The sequence below is a fragment of the Falco biarmicus genome, chromosome 9, assembly GCF_023638135.1.
Source record: "Falco biarmicus isolate bFalBia1 chromosome 9, bFalBia1.pri, whole genome shotgun sequence".
Classification (NCBI taxonomy): domain Eukaryota; kingdom Metazoa; phylum Chordata; class Aves; order Falconiformes; family Falconidae; genus Falco; species Falco biarmicus.
In genome coordinates, this window is record NC_079296.1 from 10,864,797 (window position 1) to 10,887,617 (window position 22,821).

At 41.1% G+C, this 22,821-nt stretch overlaps 1 protein-coding gene across 4 annotated transcripts in view; it reads right to left on the reverse strand.

The window, feature by feature from the left end:
* The window catches only part of TNC (tenascin C), a 72,284-nt gene extending 49,663 nt beyond the window's left edge, over positions 1–22,621 (reverse strand). For 2 of the 4 annotated variants that reach the window (XM_056350983.1, XM_056350985.1), the window contains exon 1: positions 22,429–22,621. The gene's annotated coding sequence lies outside the window, so the exon portion shown is untranslated. The remainder of the gene's footprint in view (positions 1–22,428) is intronic. The other 2 variants (XM_056350984.1, XM_056350981.1) reach the window with 1 other exon arrangement.
* Positions 22,622–22,821: the final 200 nt, after the last annotated feature.

Here is a 22,821-nt window from a genome sequence, read left to right on the forward strand (position 1 = left end):
TACTACACACTTTTTGCCCTGAGACAGGGTCATATAGCTAAAATTGGTGCCTAATCCTCAAGCAGCTATTTAAGGGACAGGCTGCTTGACAGATGTATCACCAATGGAAAATGGAATAAACTGGAAGCAGCTCTACACCTAATTCCCACTGAATTTTACTGAAAGTCAACCATCGATTTCTTTATGATTTTTGTAAATCCCAGTCTACAAGGATATGTGCCTTGACCAAACCAAGAAAATTGATTGCAGCTTCTCTGCTGACTGACATGAGTTTACACATCATTTTATGATGGTACAAACCGTTATTTTTAAAATATAAAATATAAAATCAGAAAATGAAAAATATACTTCTGACAAGAGCCACTGTCACTGTTACCTTCGCTGATGATGAAAACCACAGGAACATCATTACTTTTACTGGATGCTCGCTGCAACAGAGTTGGCCAAACCTCAGCCTACAGATGATACTGGAAGACTTAATGTATCTTAGCTGACATCCTTTTGAAGTTTATGAAGAAACATTGTGATGGTCTAGGAGAAGCATTCCCCAGCATCTGAGCTGTGACCTCAGTGTTTTGACACCTAGTGTGATATCTGAGCTAATTTACATCAGGTGTTTCTCATCTGATCTGCCAAGGATCCAGCATGATTAGCTGAGCTCCACTCCTAGATCTGAGATCTACAGAACAAGACACTTTCATACAGTTATTTATACATTAGTCATATTTTTGGCTGGGAGAATAAAGACAACATCCTTCTCTCTAACTCCCATTCCTCAAACATATCTAAACAATAGCTCAGACCATGATGGACCACCCAGGAACAGGCTGTTCTAGAGACAGATGGAAGCCACAGCAACTGTCAGGCTCTGTTGTCCCTTTGTTTTTCCCCATTTTCTTCCCCTCAGAACAGTTCATGTAGATTGTATTTTAAACCTGCTTCTTGGAGACATACTCTCTCTATTTTCTTTGCAGACATCAGTTGCCAGATTATTAACAGACTTGTCAATAAAGACCTAGAAGTCTTGCAGCAAGAAGTCTTTGCAAAAGAAGATGGCACTTCTCGTCATAAGTTTGGCCTTGCTGTAACGCATATAAAAAGGAGCTGGGTGTGTTTGTACCGTATCTCTCAGGTATGTGGAGAGGCTTGTAGGACCAAGAATGTGTCCGGTTTTGACAAGGACTTTGTCTAATACAGAATATTACTCATCCTAATGAACTGTGCCCCTCATGTTGGAAGATTATGAAGATAATGCAGATTTTTTCATCCCAGCCACAGGCTAAACTTGTTGTTTCCTCTCTACTCCTCGGTCTTGCCTGGCTCGGGCCATGTTATTATTCACTTTAGAGGGGTCTCTTGCCTATTAAAAAAAAAAAAAAAAAAGAGACTATGAATTGGCAAGCTAATCATGGCATCTATGTAGTACCACATGATGCAGAAACACATTGAGGAAGAAAAAAATTCCTTGTCTTGTATGAACACTAACTATAGAAGTTAGATGTTTTCCCAAAGAGAATAAAAAGAACTAGAAGAACACTTGTTTAAAACCTGATCAGTAGCTAATACTACTCTTAATAATATGTGCTGGAAGTCAGATGGGCTTTCAATAGCACAAAGAAAAGGAATAGTTTTCATTTCCACTGCAGCCCTTTCATCTGAGGATCTGAAAGCACATCACAGTCTGGCTGTCAAAAGCTGAAAAAATGTTAAGGTTATTTTTTTTTGTTTAGACATCCCCCCTCCCAACACCAGAACTTTTTCAGGACCTTTCCATTTAATTAGAAATTTGTTTCTTACTAGGAAATTTTCAATCAGTCTTTAAAAAAAACCCAGGAATCCTGACTCCCAGGGAATACTAAGCAAAGTTAATATGTGAAAATTTTCCTTCCCCAAAGACATATTTGCTGGAAACCAGCAGGTGTGAGAAACTAAATTAATGTTTGCATAGTTTAAAGTTGTAGTGTACCACTCCAGCTTCTCTTGAAAATTCAGTAGTGGCAGAGTTGTGAGATGATTTGTGGGTATATGGAGTGATAAATATGCAGATGAGAACTCTGTGTGATTTCAATCAAAACAGATTGCAGCAATGAAGAAATGGAGGTGTTAAAAAGTATCTCAGCTGTCCTTCACAAAGGAGGCAGAAGGCTGATTAGATTTGCTCAGACACCCTCTACATGTCATGACTTGGAAATTAGACTTCAAAAAGGCAGAGGGGGGCAGGGGGAGAGAGAAAAAAGGAAACGAATGCTCCTTTAAAGAGATACTTTCAACATTACAGCAAGAAGGGATCAAATATTGTTAGCATATATTGGATTTAAGCACATAGTGTTAAGATCTGCATAAAAGTAGCAATGGGCTGGATTCTGACAGAGAGGAAGGCTCAGCTGGAGAAGAACCATAGCCCTCTACGGAAAGCACAAAAAGGTACGTTTTTAAATTTGTTAATTGCCAATCCCAAAATAGTTTTCTGGGATCTGTTAACCGAAGAAACTCCATGTTTCAAGAATTTCTACCAAGGCATGACCTGGCCATCTATTCCCTCAAGACTGGGGTATCCAGCAGTGCACGTGTAGGCATGGGCATCATGATATCATGGAGCTCTTCCCTTTGTCTATCGCCATACAAATGAGCCTTGTTAGGAATTTGATCTGACCTGGAATACTCTCCCTTTGCAGACACGGGGAATTTGTGCATTTTCTACAAGGAACACAAGCAGCGCTATTACAGAGGATTAATGAATTGAAACTGTCTGCCAGAATGCATTTTTACAAGGCTTCAAAAGATGCAGCCTCTTAAAGAAAAAGTGTTAACATAGCTTTTCCAAGAGCATGTGATTTTTGAGGCTCCAGGCATCTTCTCACACACAAATGGATCATTGAAACTTTCTCAAAGAAAGGAACTGGGGAGGGCAGCCGAAAGTTTTGACATGGCAGGCCAAAACACGAACAGTTCTGACTTCATAGTCTTTCACTGCTGTTTCCATACATTCATAACTACAGAAAATAATTTTCTTTCCATTCCCAATTCCAACAGGGCAAAGGAATCAGCAGGGATACTCAGTGTAGGTCAAACTCCATTAAATCACAGAAAAGAGCAGAAATTCATAACTGTCCTAAACCATCACTACCAAACCTTTCCAGCAGAAATGATCAAAGCCAAATCGTTACTTCCCCTCCCCCCCCCCCCCCCCCCCCCCCCCCCCCGCCTCCTTCTTTATTTACATTGTATTCATTCTAAGGAAAAGAATTTTCAGGCAGCCAGATCTTAAGTGATTCAGAAAATTAATTGTGTTTCCCAAGACTCACAGAGAAAGTGTGTGCAAAGAAATGTTGCAATTGTTTCAACACCAATTAGGCACCACAGATCTGAATAGGTCCCTAGAATGTGGAGCTCTAAAGGGAAATACACATAATTTGGAAATTTTGTTCCGAGTCTTAAATCGACTGCATGAAGAGAGGAAAAAAAGGAATATAATTATCAAAGAAAAATGGAAGAAACTGATTCCCTCATTCTCAAAAGTTCGAACAGATGAAATGCAGTGTGATGAGCTGTAACCCATCCAGCTTCCAAGCTGCGCTGGAAACCTCTATTCAAACCTCTATAGAAATGCCTCTATCTGAACAGCTTCACTTCTACCTCCATGGTCAATTCATGAAGAAAAAAATCTAGCCTGTACTCTACAGTTTTTTATATAAGAAATCCAGCACGTGGAAAACTCACAAACAACTGTGGATCTGGATGCAGTGATACCCCCCTGCACCCTTTTATAAATGGCAAAATGCCAAGGCACTGATTTGAAAGCTTTGCCACCCCACCCTGCTCCAGACTTGCAGAATGAACCTGCTCCTAGAAGTTAAAAGGAAATAAAAGCATTAACCGAAAAGATCTTGCTGTCTGCAGGTGTCCAACAGCAGCAAAAAAAAGAGGGAGAGGCAGAGAGGAAACAACCAGGAAGGACTTGTTTAACTAGAGAAGTCTGAAGATACAAGGTGGCCAGGTACTAAAATCCCAATTTACCTTACAGAAATGGTTCAGTGATGTCCATAGCCCCAGAACAAGGGCCCCATGGTCCATGTGTGCTGCAGGTGTAGCAGAAAGCCTTTTCTCTGTAAGTTTGTATTTATCATGGACAAGCAAAGTATTATTCCTCCACTTTAAATATGGAAAACTGAAGCACAGAGAGGCTGGCGCTGAGACAGCCGAGCTCTGGGAAGCCTCTGCATTTTGCTCTAAGTATTTTACCCACTGCAAGGCTGGCCAAGCTGAGCCAGCCTTGCTGAGTCTCATCGCAGTAGTTAAAACACAACCACCTCCCAGAAGGCATTTATAGCGCCTTACAGCACCAGACCCAAATACCACACCTCTTTTCATGATTCTGCCTTTATGTCTTAAATACTTTTTATTTCAGGGCAGACCGCCAGTTTGTGTTTGATGTGGGTAAGCATCCACAACTCAGAGCTCTGGATGCACCCTGAGGCAACCTGTGTTTCATCTAGGGCTGGCATCGCACATCTAAGAGCAGCCACCTTCACAGGAGTGAGCACACTCACAAATAATGGCACTTTGAATGCAGAGATGGGAACTGATTTGCACAGTTAATTTATGATTAACTTCTAAGTTCTTATAGATCAGAGGGTTCATGTGCAGAATGCATCCATTGCACGTTCTGAGGGCCTTGCCTATGCCACTGGAATGACTAATAAAAACAAAACAAATTTTAGATCACCATAAAAGAACCCTACAGTAGATCCTGGCGATCACTAGCATTGCGATTAGATTTATACCTCAGACTGTTTCCAAGAACAGTAATTAAAACAAATACATTGACGTTTTTTGCCCCATCCAGCCCCTGAGGTCCTGCATTAAACATCACTCAGCTAAGCATGAACTCCTCACTCCAGTTAGTATTTAATTTTTGGCTTTGTCTCTTAGATGACATTTCTACTTTGGGGAAGCTGTGTAGTCTCTGGTTCACAGATCCTACTGTATGTCATCTTTAAATGAAACCATTTGGATTCATTTTAGCCTCCGCCCATTCTACCTTGGCTGAAAAGCAGCATATAGACAGGGCTTCGCCAAGGCTGTTTTGGAAGGAATTTTAATTAATTGCTTTGTGTACAATTTAGAATTTAGCAAAGGCTCATATTTCAAAGCCATCAGCATGACAGTGCCACAAAAGGGGAAGGAATAATAACCCGCTGAAGCCAACATCCATAAAAATGTGAAAGAGCTATGGTAAATTCTGAACGATAAGCATAAAAGAAACCCCATGAGAGACTAAACCTTGTGTCGTACAGTGACTATTTTGAGTTAAATTAGCATGATTACTCCATTATAAACTACTTTGTTTCAAAAGTTTTGTACTCTTAGCCATGGAAAATCTCTCTAGGTCTATCCTTGTTCAGGATCTCAGAGACAGAACAGACCTTTCCAAACTAAACAACAGATTTGGCTGCTTTTCAAAGCAGAACAAAAGTTCAGAGATCAGAGGTGGTCTTCTTCCAGTATCAGTAACACCTTTGATCAATAAAGTATTAAATATAATGAGCAAGTCTCATGAATTAAATGAAAAATTAGAGTCAGCTGGCAGAGATACTGCTGGGAGAAAATGACTGATGAAAACATACAATAATTAAACAGAAGTGAAAAGCAGATCATGCGTTGAGGTGCCTGCAATAACAGGATATTGAGCTCAACAACCAAGTTTCATAGTCCTAAAGATTTTGATTTAAGTTTCTTAGGAATTACCTGATTGATGATTAGAAAAGCAAAGAAATTCTGCCTGAACATACTACTGCTGCTTTTGCTACTCCATCAGGAGCAAAGGAGCAAGAACTCAGAGGAGAGCCAGGTGTGTGGAAATGGCGCTGTGCTGGGACTGGTGAGGTCTGAGATCATTCTTGATTTCTGACATGAGTTTAGCCAATTATCATTCTGATTTCTAATAAGTCTGTGGGAGATTTGCACACTAAAAAAAGTGCAAATAACTAAATTGCCTCTTTTTATGTTTCAAATTGCTCCTCTAGAGAGACTTTACTTCATGTGAAAGTCTCCCTGTGAAAAAACTTTCCCTGCTCTCCATTTTTCTGCCTAAGCTCTATGATCTTCATGCTAGATGTTGTCTCTGAACACTTTTACATACCACCTATATTAGAGGAAGCCTCAAGCATGTTAAATAGTGGCCAGGTGGCTACAGTTCTTAATAAGGTTTAATTACAGTCACCTTCTAAATAAGCCACAGATAGAGAGTAGACACGATTGATGGTGAAAAGAGCCAATGAGATCCCTTTGGGAATTATTCAATCTGGCTAGAGCAGAGCTGCTCTGAAACAACCACCACATTGTTTAAGGCTGCTGGGTATAAGATACTCTTGTTAAGGCCATACCTAGGCAATTATTTATAGAATAAACTCAATGCTTCCTTTGGAGCCATTCCAGAGGCCAGCTACCATTGGCGGAAATGAAATAACAAGCCTGGTTTTAACATTATTAAAAGAAGATTAGTCGTATGGAAATGCTTTGTGCTACTGTAAGGAGATTTCTATTTCAGGTGGGGGTGTTTTGCACAGTAATGCAGAGCAGCAAACAACGTGGCAGAACCCGCACACCTTCTGCTCACCCTTCTGCCCGGGCACAGCTCCTGTGTGATGCACCAGGGCCACTGCCCCTTGACGTACCTCCTGCAGGTAACTTCAGAGACAGCCTGCTGTCCCTTAAAGAAACATAAAGGCACAGCATGCATTGTAACATGATGCTCCCAAAACTGCTTGAACACTCAATTAATCAAAACAATCATGAAAATCAGTGGGGAAACCTCAAGAACAAGGGTTTGCAACATCTGTTGTCTCACAGACAGGTAGCACAAGTGTTATGCAGAATTCACATTTACAGGATCAGAGCCTGAGGAAACGACATCTGCTGAACCCTGGAATATCCCAGCTTCTCTTAGCTTGTGCCAGAGCTGTATGGCTATTTAAACACAGTTGTTTATAGGAGAAGCATCCAAAGCGGTATTACGTAGTAGTTATATGTAACCAACTAGACTCAGGAAGAGACTCATATTAAACACAGGAATCAAAAGTTCTTAAGCACTCATTTTTGGTATCATCAGAATAAAGAAAGTTATCCAAGTTCAAAATGAATGAAGATAATTGCTGTGTGGCTTAGATGAATAACGCAGAATTAATCAGACCATGCTCATAACTTGGTGTTTGATCTCGCATACTTTTAAATTTGCATAATTAGAAACAAATAATCCATCTCAGTCTGAGTTACGGATGTGTTGTCTTCCAGCACGCTAATGACTGTGGATAACATGGTTTATACCAAATCACCAGCTTGTGACTTGATAGGATCTTGCCATTTCAGTTAATTTTACTTCAACAACTTCAGAAGCCTTTCCTGCCTTCTCTTGGAGACGCTGAGGTCTCTGCTGATATACCTTAACCAGCAAAAGCGTGCCAGGGTGGAAGCTGCACTGCTCTTCACACCCTCCTCTTCATTCACAGGGGCGATGCTAGTGGTGTCTTTACACCCAGACGGAGATTTCAAAGCGACTGGCTAGAAATCCACATACTTCCTGAGAAGTGCCTACAAAAAGGATAGATAGCCTAAGGATATCGATGCTGTTCGGTATTAGCTGCTAGAGACCCTGAGAGCATCGAGGCAGTACAATGGTGTCAATTCTGATTTATTAGGCAGGGATGTGTGCCGCCTTCTGGCAAAACGTTAGTTTTGGGAGTGCTGTGTGTGACCCCACCAGCATTCCCAGAGTCAGCTCCTGGCTGCCAAGGCTCCCGGCACCCAACAAAACCAAGACAGACAATGGGAGCTGTGAGCGAAAACCAGACTTGCTCCACGACTGCAAACCTGTGCCAGGGTTGACTGGTTCCAGGAGGGCAATGGCCCAAAGGCACAGTCCAGCCAGCAGCGTTGGAGTGCACGGCCGGCTATTGGAGACCAGGAAAATCTGCCTCCTGGGCTGAATTTCAATACACGTTTAATCCCAGGGACTGAGGAAGACATTGGCAAAGCATATGCCCTGACGAACGGAGGCAAATAAAGCACTTTGCTGCCAGCGGAGCCTAACATTTATTTTGGGTTTGCGATGGAGTCTGAATTCATGTGATAGAGTAATCCTGTCGATGAGGTCATGTGTTCCTCTGAAGGGGCTTCTTTGTACCCTGGGTTAGTTAGCAACGCTTTTTCTGTTATCAAGCATCTGATTAAACTCACAAAAGAAGGGTCTTTAAAAAAACAAAACACAAAAAACCACAACAGTCTCAGGCAGAAGTGAGAAGTGAATAAATAAATTGTTGGGGTTTTTTCTTTTCGGTTTATACAACAGGAAAAGGGAAAGAGGAGTAAGATGGGAAAGGGGCACAAGAAAGGGGTTCAATGTTCTCAGATGACAGAACAAAGGTCTTAATCTATTTTCAAATTTTCTACAGAGCCCAGTCCTGTGACAGATACTAGTTATACACATCTGTGTGCATAATTCCACCTTGAAGGATCACAGTGCGCTATACAAATAGCACAAGCCTCCCAGAAGTGATCCTATCCTTCTCACTGCTGGAGCGACACAGTGCCTACCTTCTGCAGTAGTGAAATCCTTTACCAAAACACTGGGCTTTTGTTCCATAACAGGGGTGGTAAATTAAAATGTGTCCCTGGTTTTTATTTGCCTTGAAGAAAGACTTGGCCCTTTGGATGAGAATATTTTTCATCCTGCAGTTCAGACTTTTGTAATGCTCTGTGGTACCCCTTACCATGTGGCAGGAACACCAGCTCAGCTCTGGCAGCAGGGGAAGAGTGACTTATAACTAAATCATTACTAATTTCCCTTGCAGGACACACACCCAAGGTCAGGTTAGATTGTGAAGTCTAAAAGCAGCAAAGCTCGAGCTCTTTTGTACTGATTTATCTGCAAGCACTGAAAGACACATAATCAGTAAGATACCTGCTGTTAAATGCCTGTACTCGTTAGAATGACATTATTTCAGATTAGTTATTTGATGGCATCAGTGATCCCCTCTACTAGAAAGCAAAAAATTCATTCAATCCCTCTCATTCTGGATTATCTCATTCAGTATTTCCCTGTCCTCTCACTGGATATCTGAGCCACCAAACAGACCACGAAGATTGGCTTTATGAAAACAGCACTACAAAAGAAACGTGACCAAATTACACTAAAGTAACAGGTCGAACTGGTTGAAAGTGTTTTCACAACATATTTTTCATTTGATTCTGAAAACTCAGCAAGAATAAAACGTAGTCAGCAGCATTTCAGGAGTTCCCTTTCTGAAGAAAAAATTCCAGCCTACCCTGAAAAACTTTTCTGAGGAAATCTTTGAAACCAGTAATTTTCCTGCTATGGCTTGCATTGAACGAAGTGGCCTTTCTGAAAGAATAACCACTTCAATCACATCTTCAGCCTCCTTTTTCTAAGAAAACACAGAGCAGCCTGACTTCAAATACTAAGTTAAAAGTATTATGGCGGTGAAACTACAGTGCTTGTGCTCTCCTTCATCCCAGGGCAGGAGGAGAAAGAGAATTAATCTTACATTCATTTACACCTCTAAAAGTGCAGAGATGTGCCTGTGGGGAAGTAAGACATGTCAATGCATTTGAAAATACCATAGGACACCAAACTGAATTTTCAGATAGCAAAATACTACAAAAAATAGTGGTCCAAAAGCAAACGAGCTTTTTATTGATGGCTGGCTTATTGTGCAATTACCTTCCTGTTTTCCTACCACCCTTGAGGACACCGGTTCTTCTGTTTGCAAGGCAGGTTCTGCCTATTCTACAAAAAAAGTATCGTAACTACAGATAAACAACACTTCCCACCACCACCACCCTCCAGCATGTTTGGCTGGAAACCCTCTTGGCTCAAGATGTGAAACAAACAGCTTGAAAGACTGGGAAAAGAGGAGAAAGAACTGGGGAGGGGTGGGTGGGGGAAGAAGAGGAGACAGATCCTGAGATTTCTGTTTTCTAATTTGATTGTACCATTATGGAGTATCAGCCAACTTCACTTTCTCTTTTCCAATTGAGCATGTCAGACCAGCTGGTGAATATGACCTGTGGCACTCCAGTGATTCACAGTGGCTAAAAATATGTCTCTGTATTACTTTTTTAAACCCCCAGTTTTTGTTTGAGGCAATATAAGGATAAGATCATGTAAAAAGGATGCCGCTGGATGAGTTCAAGGGAATAGCGCAAGCAGCAGTAGGCTGGCTGAGGTAATGTCTCACATGGTTTGTGTTGCTGCTGATTTCTGCCTTAGAGGTGCAAAGCCCAGGAAATTAAAATGCTGCATCTGTAAAATGCACACATTTTTTTTACAAATTAAATTTATTCCTTTTATTATGTGAAGAGGTGAAACTCTGAATGCTGAGCTGATAAAGCCAAACAAATGTTCATTTGCAGTAATTTTATTATTATTATTTAATATCTAGTGCAGCTGACATTTGCAACAGTGGTTTGTATGTTGGTGTGATTTGGGTCCTGCTACCTAGGCAACATAAGAAAAGGGGCAAGTATCTTCCAGATTTGTCCTACAGGGACATGTGGAAGATGATGGCAGGCAAGGGAGCATGCAGCTCACTGCTGCTCTACCGCAGAGCCCTGGTTTGTGGTGCTGTGAGGATGGATCTTTTTGGAAATTAAGGACACTTCTTTATGAAAACTGGGAAAACAAACCACCAGATGGACTCACCAGGGAGTCTACTGCTGACTGATGGGAAAACCAAAATGGAAATAAAGCTTGAGATGAACTGAAATACAGGGCAGCTGAAGAATACGTTCTCCTGGGCGTTATAGTAGAATGGAGTGGTGAGGCATAGACCATTACCTTAAAGTACCATTGCAAAGTGAGAAATGATCAGCTCTCCCACTGAAGGGATTTCCCAGGGCCATAAAAACTATGTCTCAACAGGAATTGAGACAAAAGCTTCCCAACCAAGGATCTGCCACATCTGAATCTTCTGAACTGTAACGAGAGAAATGAAGCTAAATAGAGCTGGCTTGCTAGGGCTGGATGTGGAGTTCCCACAGAACCATGTGCTCTCGGCAGAGGCTCCAGAAAGTGCTCACAACCTTGGGATTAATAGTCTGGTCTCATGGTTAGAGCTGAGGACTGAAACTCAGGCATCCTGCACTGAAATTATTTTATAAATCGTCTGGTATGTCTCAGTTTATCCACCGGTAAAACCTTACAGAGGGAACTTATGTCCCAGTGAATTAGGTACTCCAAGGACCCCTAGGAAAGGCACTGTTAAATCCTCATTTCCATAATTAAACATCTTCCTGAAGAGTCCTATAAAATTGCCAGAAAATACATAGATAAAAAGCCAAGAACTAGACTGTTACCCCCTGCAATGTAAAGGAGAAAAAGAAACACAGATAGGGCAGTGTCTTTTGCACTGAAGAAGAAAGTCTGACCAGAGATGTGTAGCCTGAGTGCAGACAGCTCCATGACTGTTTGAAATTCTAGGGTAACAATAGAAAATTGAAGACTTATTCTGAAGCCAAAATGTAGGACGTGCCAAGCCAATTACTAGAATAAGATGAATCCATGAAAATAAATGATAAGGTTCACAAAACCCACAGAGAAACACCGGAAAAATTGAGAAAAATCTGCAACTGAAACAAAATATACAGGTCCAGCTAATTATCTTATAACTACAGAATGCCCTTTCATCTATAACGGCCTCCAGACATTTTGTGAAATCAGAGGAGTCATTCATACACACATTGTTTCTCCATGACGAGCTGTGTGCACTGTTGTGTAGTAACGTTACACAGCTGAAGTGATTCATACTTTCAGCAAGGAAGGAAAGAAGAATACTACATCGAGCTCAAACTGCAGAAAGATTTTTATACAAGCCACAAGAGGCAGACAAGTTATTTTATGGGACATGTTATTCAAAGGTGTTACATAAAAAAGAGAAATAGAATTGAAGAGGTAACTATGGGACACTTAGCACCAACCCCATCTGGTCTAGCTCCCAGTGACTGAGACGAGGCACAAGTTAACAGGGAATTCAGTCTGTCCTTGGCACTTGTTTTTTTGTTAAGAACTCAGAGGCTTGAGCATCAATTTCTGGAAACGGGAACTCAGAAAAGAGAAACAAAACAAGCAGGTCAGTGGGGTGCTTTTGAGCTGCATTCAGACTCATGGCAGGGTGCACAGCAATCAGCCAAGTAGAGCAATTTGCTACAAACTTGAGAGAAAAAAGGGAAAGGGGAAAAAAAAAAAAAAAGACAGGACTATGCATCTGCTAAATACTCTTTTTCTCCCATCTGCAAAGCAATCTCTATTCTTACTGTAGCTTTCAGAGCTGGAAGAAAAAAGCCACTAGCAGATACAGCCTAGACAAAACCAGTGGGTTAGAAACAGCAGGACCCATCAGTGATGTGCACAGCAACAAAGACAATGAATGGATTCAGAAAAACTGTCGCTGTTCTAAAAACAGAACTATAGAAATAGGTCATCTCAGAAGGACTCTGTGGAAAGCAGAAGGGATGTGTTTGCACGGTCCTTTTGCTTAGCTTCCCACTGAAACCCCTGTTTGTATTTCCAGCACAGAAGTGAGTTTTACCCATTAGTGTCTGAAGACACACGTAGAAGTCTGGACTGTTAAATGTGGAATTGAATCAGGTCCATAGCAGAGCTGCCACAGACACTGAAGCCTATATTACTGCCTTTTCCAGTATAAAAAACCTTTTCAGAGCAAAAGCAACCTTTGTGCATAATCTCACAGCAGAAATCACTCTTGCCTCCTAAGTATGTACTGTACCTTTTAATAAAGCCTTTCCTAATAGCAAAAGCATTCGCTTGGTCTCTTGGCTTTTTCCTCCTCATAGCGAAGACGCAGAGCTGGAAAAGATCTATGGTTTTCTAAACTTGTCTTTGGAAAGTTTCTTTGCCAAGTTACACTTTGTCAGGAGCTCATTATTTTCTGGGTAGACACTAGAGACCTCACTTCAAATTATTTTGAGGGCTTTGCTGATGCAGTTTCAAACTATGAGGTTTGTGTGCTTTTTTGCATGAATCACAGCAACTTATGTTCATTCCACAAACAAAGCTCTGCTTCATTTCCAGATGCTTCTCCACAGTATTTCTTCTAAAGCTACCTATAGGTTTTCCAGAGCTCAACTCACTAGGTTCTAGATGGTTTTGTGATGAGATGGGAAGAGCAGAAATTCAGGAATTCTGAATTTTCTTCCCACGCCTTTCACACTGAGCAAGACTTTCTGATAACAAAGCAGCAGCCAGTTCTGGAGGTGGGAGCTTAGACAATCTCATTTGTCTCTAAAATTCACAACTGAGGTATCATTTTCTACAGATAATGAGAGTTAAGAAACGAATCATCAATACTCTTGATAAATATATGAATAGGTGAATAAATAGGTGATCTGCTATAAAAAGCAGATGCCAAATGAATAAATTTACCAAAAATGTTGGTGATAAATATGCAGTAGAAAATAGGATCTTTGCATTTCTAAGAGCCATGAACCATTGACATATTGAACAAACACACAGCGTGCAAGCGAATAGCTAAGCACACTGAGACAGCATTGCTTTGTATAACATCTCCAATGAAACTGTTTTTTAAACTTCTGGAGTTCAGAAGCAAGAGGTTAGCCAAAATTTTACTGTATACACACAGCATCACACTTTTCCGTATTTAAACTGATTTTAGCCAAAGGAATGTCACATTCAGAGGCAAGTGGTAAGGAATTCTTGTGTTTTAATGACTTTGCTATATATAAAGGCACAAGTAATTTGCACATATATTGGCCTGAAATAAAAAAAAGTGTTTAAGTAGTATGAAATGCTACAGATAATACTGGTCAGCAGGGAGCAGGATGCTTTCAGAATTCACTGTGGTTATTTGCATGAAGCTTATAATTTGACTTTGATTTCACCATATACTTATTCAAGCACTGAAAATTACATCCCTAAAAACGTCTCAGAACTCGGTCGTAACAGCCTGTACTATTCTTGGTGATCAGAATTATTATTATTTGCCTCCTGTCATTAGCAGACTTTGGCCATGATTTTAAAAGAAGCTGGGGAAATGTATGGGTAATCTTTCATTAGATAATTATTTGATTTAAAACCAATTATTAGTTTACTTGGGCTGCTTTTCCTCCCCGCCAGAGCTCCTCTGTCCTTGGTACTAGCATCCAAAAAGTGCCGGAATGTGCACATTTTTCAAACTCCCCAGACCACAGAAGGAGTTCCTTGAAACCTGACTTCCAGTAACAGCCCCCAGGCTAGATATCTGCTTGACCTAGTTCTGTCAGATGTGGGAGCATCAAGAATTTGCCTCTTCAGCAATCTAGGGTAGGATAGCAAACTCTTAGTAGAGCTAAATATATAATGAAGAGTGAAGATGGAGTGAAATCAACCATGGCTTGGCAAGGCAAAATAAAATATAAATTAGATTCACAACATGTGAAACAAATTGGGTGCAAGGCATTTGGAAAAAGAGAGGAGATTGTTTCTAAAGAGTCCAGTCTGAGGATTTCTTTCAGTTCTCTGATGTAAAACAGAGGCGCTTATGTAACGTAATGGAAAATACAACCATATACACAGCCCTGAGCAAGTGATTAGTCACAATGGTGACGGAACTCAGACAAAAATCTGCACTGCTGCTTCAAATGTCAACAAATTGGGCACTGTTACACTAATGGGAGACTTGAGAGACCTCCAACAGCAACACTTTGACCTCGTTCTCCTAACCCACAGTGACTTGAGACCTGTCTGTGCTAAAGTCTTAGCTGACAGCAATTTGAGCCGTGGAATAAAAGAAGGGATGTGGAGCTCAATTATCCAGCAATAGATCTCCAGTGAAATCAATGCAATTGTGTCACATGAGAATTTGGCTGGCAGCCTCTGAAGTCTGCATAGGAGAAAACCATCCCCTCAGAAACGCAAGCTGAAGTGAAGCGTAGAAAGAATAATGTAGACAATGAGGGCTATGCATGAAAAATGCTTGGTGTAGTCTAATTTCCCCTCTGTCAGACTGGTTTTATCCCCCTGCTACTCCATAAGCAGTACTTGTGACCTATATGAGCACAAACCCAATCAGATCAGGCCAAGGCATCCTCTGCGGAAAAAAATTTCTGTACTATATAATTAAGACAATGTCAAGCAGGTATGCTATATGCATATTCAACATCTCATATCAAAGTGAAATAGTAATTGCTCACGTTAGCAGAAAAAGCTTTCTCCCCAGGTGAAATTGCTGAAGTTAGACACTGTAGACTGAATTTTTATTTACACTGAGACTCCCCCTTTTTGTCAGTCTAGTAGGGCATATTAATAGGCTATTAGGATATCAGGATTATAGGATAAATTTATACGAATTGCACTTACATCAAGCGTGGGGTTTATGTATATACGCAGAAACAAACACAGTTAAGAGTTCTTGTACATGTTCTGACCAACATAAATAGTACAAAAGAGAGTCAGGCTACAACCTGGAAAGTACTGTTTTACTTCAGGATTGGCTCCCTTTTCTTACAGATGAGATTTCACCCATTTGAATAGCGCCAGTAGAACCAGTAGTAACGTGGAAAGGTAATCGCACCCAAATCTAGAGGGATCCCAATCAAAGCCAATGAACTCTGTGTCCAGACTGAGCTTCCTCAGCACTGACACGTCATTACAGTACCAGAAGCATGGGTCTTCTGAGAACAGAGATGGGGCAGTGACACTGAGTTCCCAGAGACACAAGAGCCCTGGCATCGTGCCTGGTGATGGGGAAAGCGTGGATAGGCACACGTAGCTGGCTGGTAGTAAACCATATTTCCTTGCTTCCGACAGCAACCCCATCAAGTCCTAGTGTACTACTACTAAGGCAAATAAACATTATATGAAATAATGGCCTAAGAATGACAAATAAACTACAAATAATGCTAATGCATTTCAGAATGACACTCTCTCTAGGTTCTGCATTCTTACATCAGACCTGGAACTGCAGCACTTGTAGTGCTGGATTACTGTGATTGACTTGCTAACCTGTAAAGTGTATTAAGTCTACACCATAATTAACACTTGGCAGTGGAAATATAAATTCCCTGGCTTGTAGATGGTATATCCTCCTATAAACACTTCACTTGGCCACCAAACTGGAAAAATAGATAGGACATTCATAAGGAGAGCTCAACATGGGAAATGCCAGCATTTTTTCCTGGAAACTATTTACATTGCCAAAATGCTTCAATAAGAAAAATTATCTGAGACCTTTCCCTTAATATGCATCCTGTTCTTATTTGGCTCGCAGTCTACAGTGTGCAGCATTCATTCTGAGTCAGACTTGAATTACTGTCGTACAAGCAATGCAGGAGGGAAGTACAAGTCACAAGTAAAGGAAAAATATGCATTACACTACATCTCACTAAGAAGAACAGTTTGCCTCCACATCACAAGCTACCTTTATATCTTTCTTGGCATAGACCTTGGTCCCACAGCACAGGGAAACTCTTTAGGAGGATTCAACACACCCAAAAGAGGCTGGCTTCTCAAAAGGTGCAGTAATAACAAAGAACCAGCACAAAGTCGACACTGAGCAACTTTTGGACACCTAACGAACTGGCTTCTGAGAAAATGAGATCATGACGGTCCAAGAAGGGAGATAACCACTAAGGTCTTGTCCTGCAATTTACAACACATACTGACAGCTAACCTTTCCTGTCTGAATAAAGGCTTTTCATCAAACCAAAAAGGCAGAAAACCACAGTCACAAGAGTGCTCAGCTCACAGCTGGCTCTCCCACCTGCCAGCCCTGCATCTTGTCTTTGAGACAAGACCAAAAATGATGAGAAAAATCTGTCTGTTCCCAGCTCTTCTAATTTCTTGGAAATGAAAAGTGAATTCTTTCCTTAGAAACAATTTTTTTTTTTTAAATCCCTTTCCAGCAGGTATTCCTTCATTGTGGAAATAACTGTTTAGCTAGTTCTGATGGGCACACAGGGAAAGAGTTTAATTTTCATGTACACTCAGAAAAAGGTATTTACATCCCCTTTGAGCCTGGTGCTGTCAGAATGGTGTAGAAGAGCATAAATTTAAAAAACCACCAAGAAAGACAGTTTAGATTAATATTACAGTTAATATCCTAATCCGATAAGAAAATTAGCATTTGTAATTTTAGGCTTATGAGCGTATCTTGTTCTGGTGCATCTGGGTCTAAGGCACAGACAAATGCTCCAGTACTTAGCTGAGGCAAAATCATTGCAGTGGAATTTCCCTGGGCACCCGGCTTCAGACCCCTCCGAGTACCTTGGCCAATATCTACACACAGTCGATGCTATGGCCTGGCACAGGGAAGAGGCAGGCTGCTACAATAGACATTTGTCGTGCTTATGATTCAAGCGATCGTTTCTAAAATCTGTATTAAAGACTTCTGTTCTGCTACCCTGCACTTTCTACTTAATTACTAAAAGAAATATGTTTTCTAAGCATGAAACAATATCATATTTGTCAAGAGTTTGGAAACCAAGCATTTATATGAATTTAAGAAAGCTTCCTTTCTCTTCCCTGGGCGGTTCTGGTTATGGGGAAAGAGCTTTCTGTGTGAGTAATCTTTCTAAGTAGGAAGCAGAGCTCCCCTATTGCTAGGGAAGAATGGACCTCCAGTAGGCTAATATGTGATGGATGACTGAATGCAAACTTGGCAACGTTGTTCTCCGCTACCCAAAGAATACAAAATGCCACAGGCTATTCGTACACAGGGACTCTCTAGTTGGAAGTTCTGAAAACTTGGCAACATCCCCACCTTAGTTTAATTGAAACTACAGTGGCAAGACAATTAAGGATGTGAATTTGGGGAAATTTCTCGCAACAAGATCAACTCAGGATGAATTTGTCTTTGGTGATTGGGTCGTACACAAGCCACACAAAAACATAAATGGAAAGGTATTCTCACTGACTCCACAGCCGGAGCAGCAAAATCTCGCATTTGTTTATAGGGGTACTTTGTGGGATATAATGTATATTAACTAGCATTCTTTAACGTCTACATCTAGATACACCCACTGAAGGTATAGGAGGGCTTTTTTTGTCATTTTGTCAGCAACAGGATATGCAGTATAAGGGCACAGGGTTGGGGGTGGGTGTGCATACAGAGAGAAACCATGCACATAGAAAGCCAGTTTTACTTTACCTAAAGGCCATGTCTAGTTATAAGGGCATGTATATCATTCCAGTCTATGTTAAAAAGAGACACAAAGTTATTCAGGCTTTGTCCTTCTAGCAGAAGGATCCCTATTATGTTCCTCCTTTCAATGCCCAAACACCTTCTGCTGGATCCAGAGACACCCCTCATCAGGCAGAATCCCACCCCTGCTCCTCCTCCCCAGCCTGCCCACCCCGCACAGCGCAGTTACATCATACAGCGAAAGATTTCACTAGCTGGAAGAATGCCTGGTTTTTAACTTTTCCCACATGTGGAAGGCATTTAACTTCAGCTCAGACTGAAGAGGGTCGAACGCACGAGTGGACACTGTGCACTGCGTTGGGGGAAGTTTCACACTTGTATAAACCCCAGAGCTCAGTCAAAACTGAGACAGCTCAAGACTGCCTCTTGGGGTTGTTAGTTTTCCTTCTTTCCGGTAGTCCCATTCCTCAAAGAACTGCCTGCTTCCTTCTTTTTTTCTCTTCCCTACACAAAGAACTTTTTTGAACAGCTAATAATAGCAATTGTAAGTCTTTTGTGGCAGAGAGCATCACTTATTACATCTATTCACTCTTTCTAATACAATGTGGCCCTAAAATGCTGTAGCAATAGTAACATCATCAACTTCTAATAAACTCCTACACAAAACCAACAGAAGCCACAGACAGCAAGTCCACTTACAGATCAATCAGTTTAATGAATTAAATTCAATTAAAATCAGAAGTGATCTGTATACATCCCTTATTTTTCAGCTCTTGACCTTATGTTGTCGAAGTTACGATGTTTCCTTGAACTTGCAGGCTAGGAATCCTGCAATTGCTTGCACTAGTTTTGCACATTTCTGAGCCCGGGCGATGATAAAAATATTTGCTCAGTTCACTCTGGTTGCTGTCTTTCTTGGTTTCTTATTTCAGTAACAATGATTATTCTGCAATATTACATCAGCAAATCCTTTAAAACTACTAAGGTTAGTGGTTATATTTTACAGTAGCTTCAGACTTCTGTGGTTTATAACCACGGGTTTTGAAGACAGAGATCAGTCTTTGGGAAGGGTATGCTAAATCCACACCAGAAGTTAAGTCTGAGAAAGTGCCTGTTGGTAAATCAGAGCACAATTTTGATGCCCAGTATCTCAAACTGTCACAGTTCAAAACAAATACCTTTTTATTATTGGAAAGCTGAGATTTCTAACTTTCCAGTGATGTAAATCAGCCCTTCCTAAGCCTAGAGTTTTATGAGACACTGGACCTTAAAACTGTCAATAGCCCTTCAGCTTAGCAGACTGTGATGGCATGTGTCCAAGGATGAATATATCAAGTCACAGGCTTCAAATTAGAGTAATTTTTAACCATTCTGAATGTCTCATGTTTCAATGTCTGTCACACAGGTAGGACAGCTAAATGTGCAGCTGCTAACGAAGCAGGCAGCAGCCTCTGCATTTATGCTTGCTTCCAAATGTATTATCCAGCCTGGGCAGATCCCAGGGCACGCTAATGGAAACAGCCAGCTGGACGAACACTGTTTCTCTCTTACAGATTTGCCAATATGGGACAACCATTCACACCAGACAACTCTTACACAATCCAGCACCCTTCATTGCTACTTAGCACCACTCAAGCCTCTGAACACAGCCTGCAAAGCTAGACGAACAGAGGTACTGTTGTGTTGTACTAGGAAAACAGCAGAGAACTGCACAAGCAGGTTTAGTATTTCAAATGGTTTTACCAGAACAGATTAAAGGGTTAAAGCTCTGGCTCTGAAGCAACATCACTGTTTCAAATGCACACTTGCTTCTCAGCTCTGCTTCGCTCCTGAAAAGGATGAGAAAATCCCAAGAAGCACAGACTCTGCCATCTAATCTCATTTTCTTATCAAAAAGTAAAACAATACTCAAGAACAAACTTTGACAGTCTCTTTATAGCAAGTCAGAACACCTTCATGCATAAATAGTCTTTGGCTTTTTTTAGATATTTTGTAAAAAGCAGTAATATGAAAAATAAGCCACCTGATGTGAGCTTCAAACACTTTTGGAAATGCTGTTCTAGAAACATGATAGTTATAAGTGAGTACAGAAGAGAAACAAGCCACTCTTTAAGAACTGGGACAAAAAAAAAAAGGGGGGGGGGGGGGAAGAATAAATTTACATTAACAGAAGCTCTCCAGCTAACAGTTACTCATAATTTTGTGGAGCACTTTTTGGCCTGAGTTTAGGGATATTCCCAATAAGTTCTAGCTTCATTAAGCATCATTTCAACAGGAGAGCTGGATCTGATTGGTTCTCTTTTCAGATGCCTATCACCACATCTACCTGGGTGAGCTTCCTTGAGCAGAATATCAGCTCCCTCTCCAAATGAGACATAACACCCTGATCTGCAGGCTGTCTGCTTTTCAGCAGATCCTTTGGCTCTTCTACAGCTTTGGAAACACTGATAAAGTAACTGTGGTTATAGGATTAAGGACTGGAACTTGCAAAAAATTTCCTCTGGGCTGAAAGGAGCCAGAGGATAAAATTTAATGAGCAAAAAATATGCTAAACGAATAGCAGTTTGCTCAGGATAGTGACTGTGATAGGATCAGTGACAGTGGGGCCAAGCAGTCCCCTGTACAGCATCCCTCTCAGCTGCTCATACCCTGCTCAGTTCAGATGCCCCTCCTTTCCTGAGTGATGGTGCAGAAGCATAGCACCTGCAAAGGGGATGCACTGGGAACACCTCGATAACTCTTCCAAGTACTTTCAAAATTCAGTGCCAGGGAAGGTGAACTGCAGATAGGCAGGTTCTCTTCTTTTGGCTAAACAATTTCATTTGACCAAATATTTTCTCCTGAGCTCCCAACAACAGTAATAAAAACCCCTAAAGACAACATAACACACTTCTGCAAGCCTTCTTGGGATCCAAAGGACTGTTGCTAGCCCCCACTGTCCAACTTACTCTCGGACTACAGCACCCTTAGGATTTCACAGGCAAATGCACAACACAGGCATAATAAAACAAAACTCCACTCATAACATTCATCAGGAAGAGTGTAAAAGGAATTCCCATTATTTAATACAACTGAAAAAAAAAATGAACCAGGAGAGAAAAACACAAGAGTTTGTCAATAAGGCTTTTACCCATTCTATAGGATCGCACGCACATCATTAGTTTCTATTATTTTCACAAAGGAAAATTTAATAAATACCTTTATTAGGCCTTTTAATGTTATAACATCTCTTCTGTGCAAGAGGGCATGCCACCACCATTTCAATCTGAACATATCTTTCTCCTGCATAGTATGATACAAACTTTTCAGAAGTTCAGAATAACTACCAAAACCTCTATGTCCTAGTAGCCAGATTGCAAATCAGGCAGGGAAAACTCTGCAAAGGTGATGCAACACAAAGTTTTGAGTAAGTGGGCTTAACTCCTAAATGAACCTAAGTACGAACACCTTCTCCCAGCCAGCTCCTCTATTTTAAGCCAACTTGAGCCTAACCGGTAAATGCAGACACAGTCATGCAGAAAATCTCAGCGCACAAGGGAGCAAGTAGTTAAGACACATTATAAGGCAAGTGTCTCCATTTTTCCATGATGATGGAGAATTTCACCCTCCCGCTCCCCAGAACCACCCATTTAAGTACTGGAAATAAGATATCAGTTGGATCTTCCTTTGTCTTTTGCTCCCCACCAGACTAAGGTTACCTCACTTTTACAAGAAGCTGGAGCCCAGTGGGGGCGGGGAGGAAGGTGACAAAGGCTTAAGTGCAAATAAGTGTGCAGACAGCAAACTCAAAAGGAAAAGGGCCTGACCAAGTCATACACAATAGCATCGGAGGCAGCGTTACCTGGGAGGTGTAGGAACTGCAAGTGGGTTTAGTGTGGTACACGACGGAAGGATGGAGGAAACATTTCTATTACTTCGGTAGCCAAGAGGAAAACCCAGTTTGGATTTTCCATCCTTCCTGTCAATCAGGTTTCTGTCTGTCTGTGTGTAGATGTCCAGCATTCAACTACCTCATCCTTCCTTCATTCATTGGATCGGATTGATGTCACCGAGACATTTCTTGCATTACTATTACACCGGACAATAAAGACAAACCAGACAGGCATGCTCCAATTCAAAAATATTCCCTAATAAGATTCCTGACAATCCAAACTGACAGTCATAACTATGAGGGTCATGACAGAATGCCGTGATATTGCAAGCTGGTGTGGGAGAAAGCTCCTGATTTTTTAATTCAGGAAGGAAGCAGACTTACCTTACAGCCTCTGACAGAGATTAGATCCCGCTGTGAGCCACCTCCATGAAATAAATATGATGTTAAAGTCAGATATCAGGTTCTGACTTGGTTGCCGTCCTGTCAAAACTCAGAGAAGTTGCATTGTCTAATTTTGCCTGTGAGTGTGTGAAAGGCAGAAGCGTTTGACAGTAAGGCAAACTGGTCAGAGCAGCCAGATTCTGCTGGGTTTATATAGCTGAGCTGCAAATCCTGATCCTTGGCTCATTCCACTGTAATAGGATGCCTGAAGGCATTTTTTTCGGTTTTGCTTTAAAGGAACAGCCTCTCTCTTTGGCTTAGCTTCTGAAAGACACACAGGCACACTCACATACACACACTGTCATACACAGGCACACACACAGACAAAAAGAA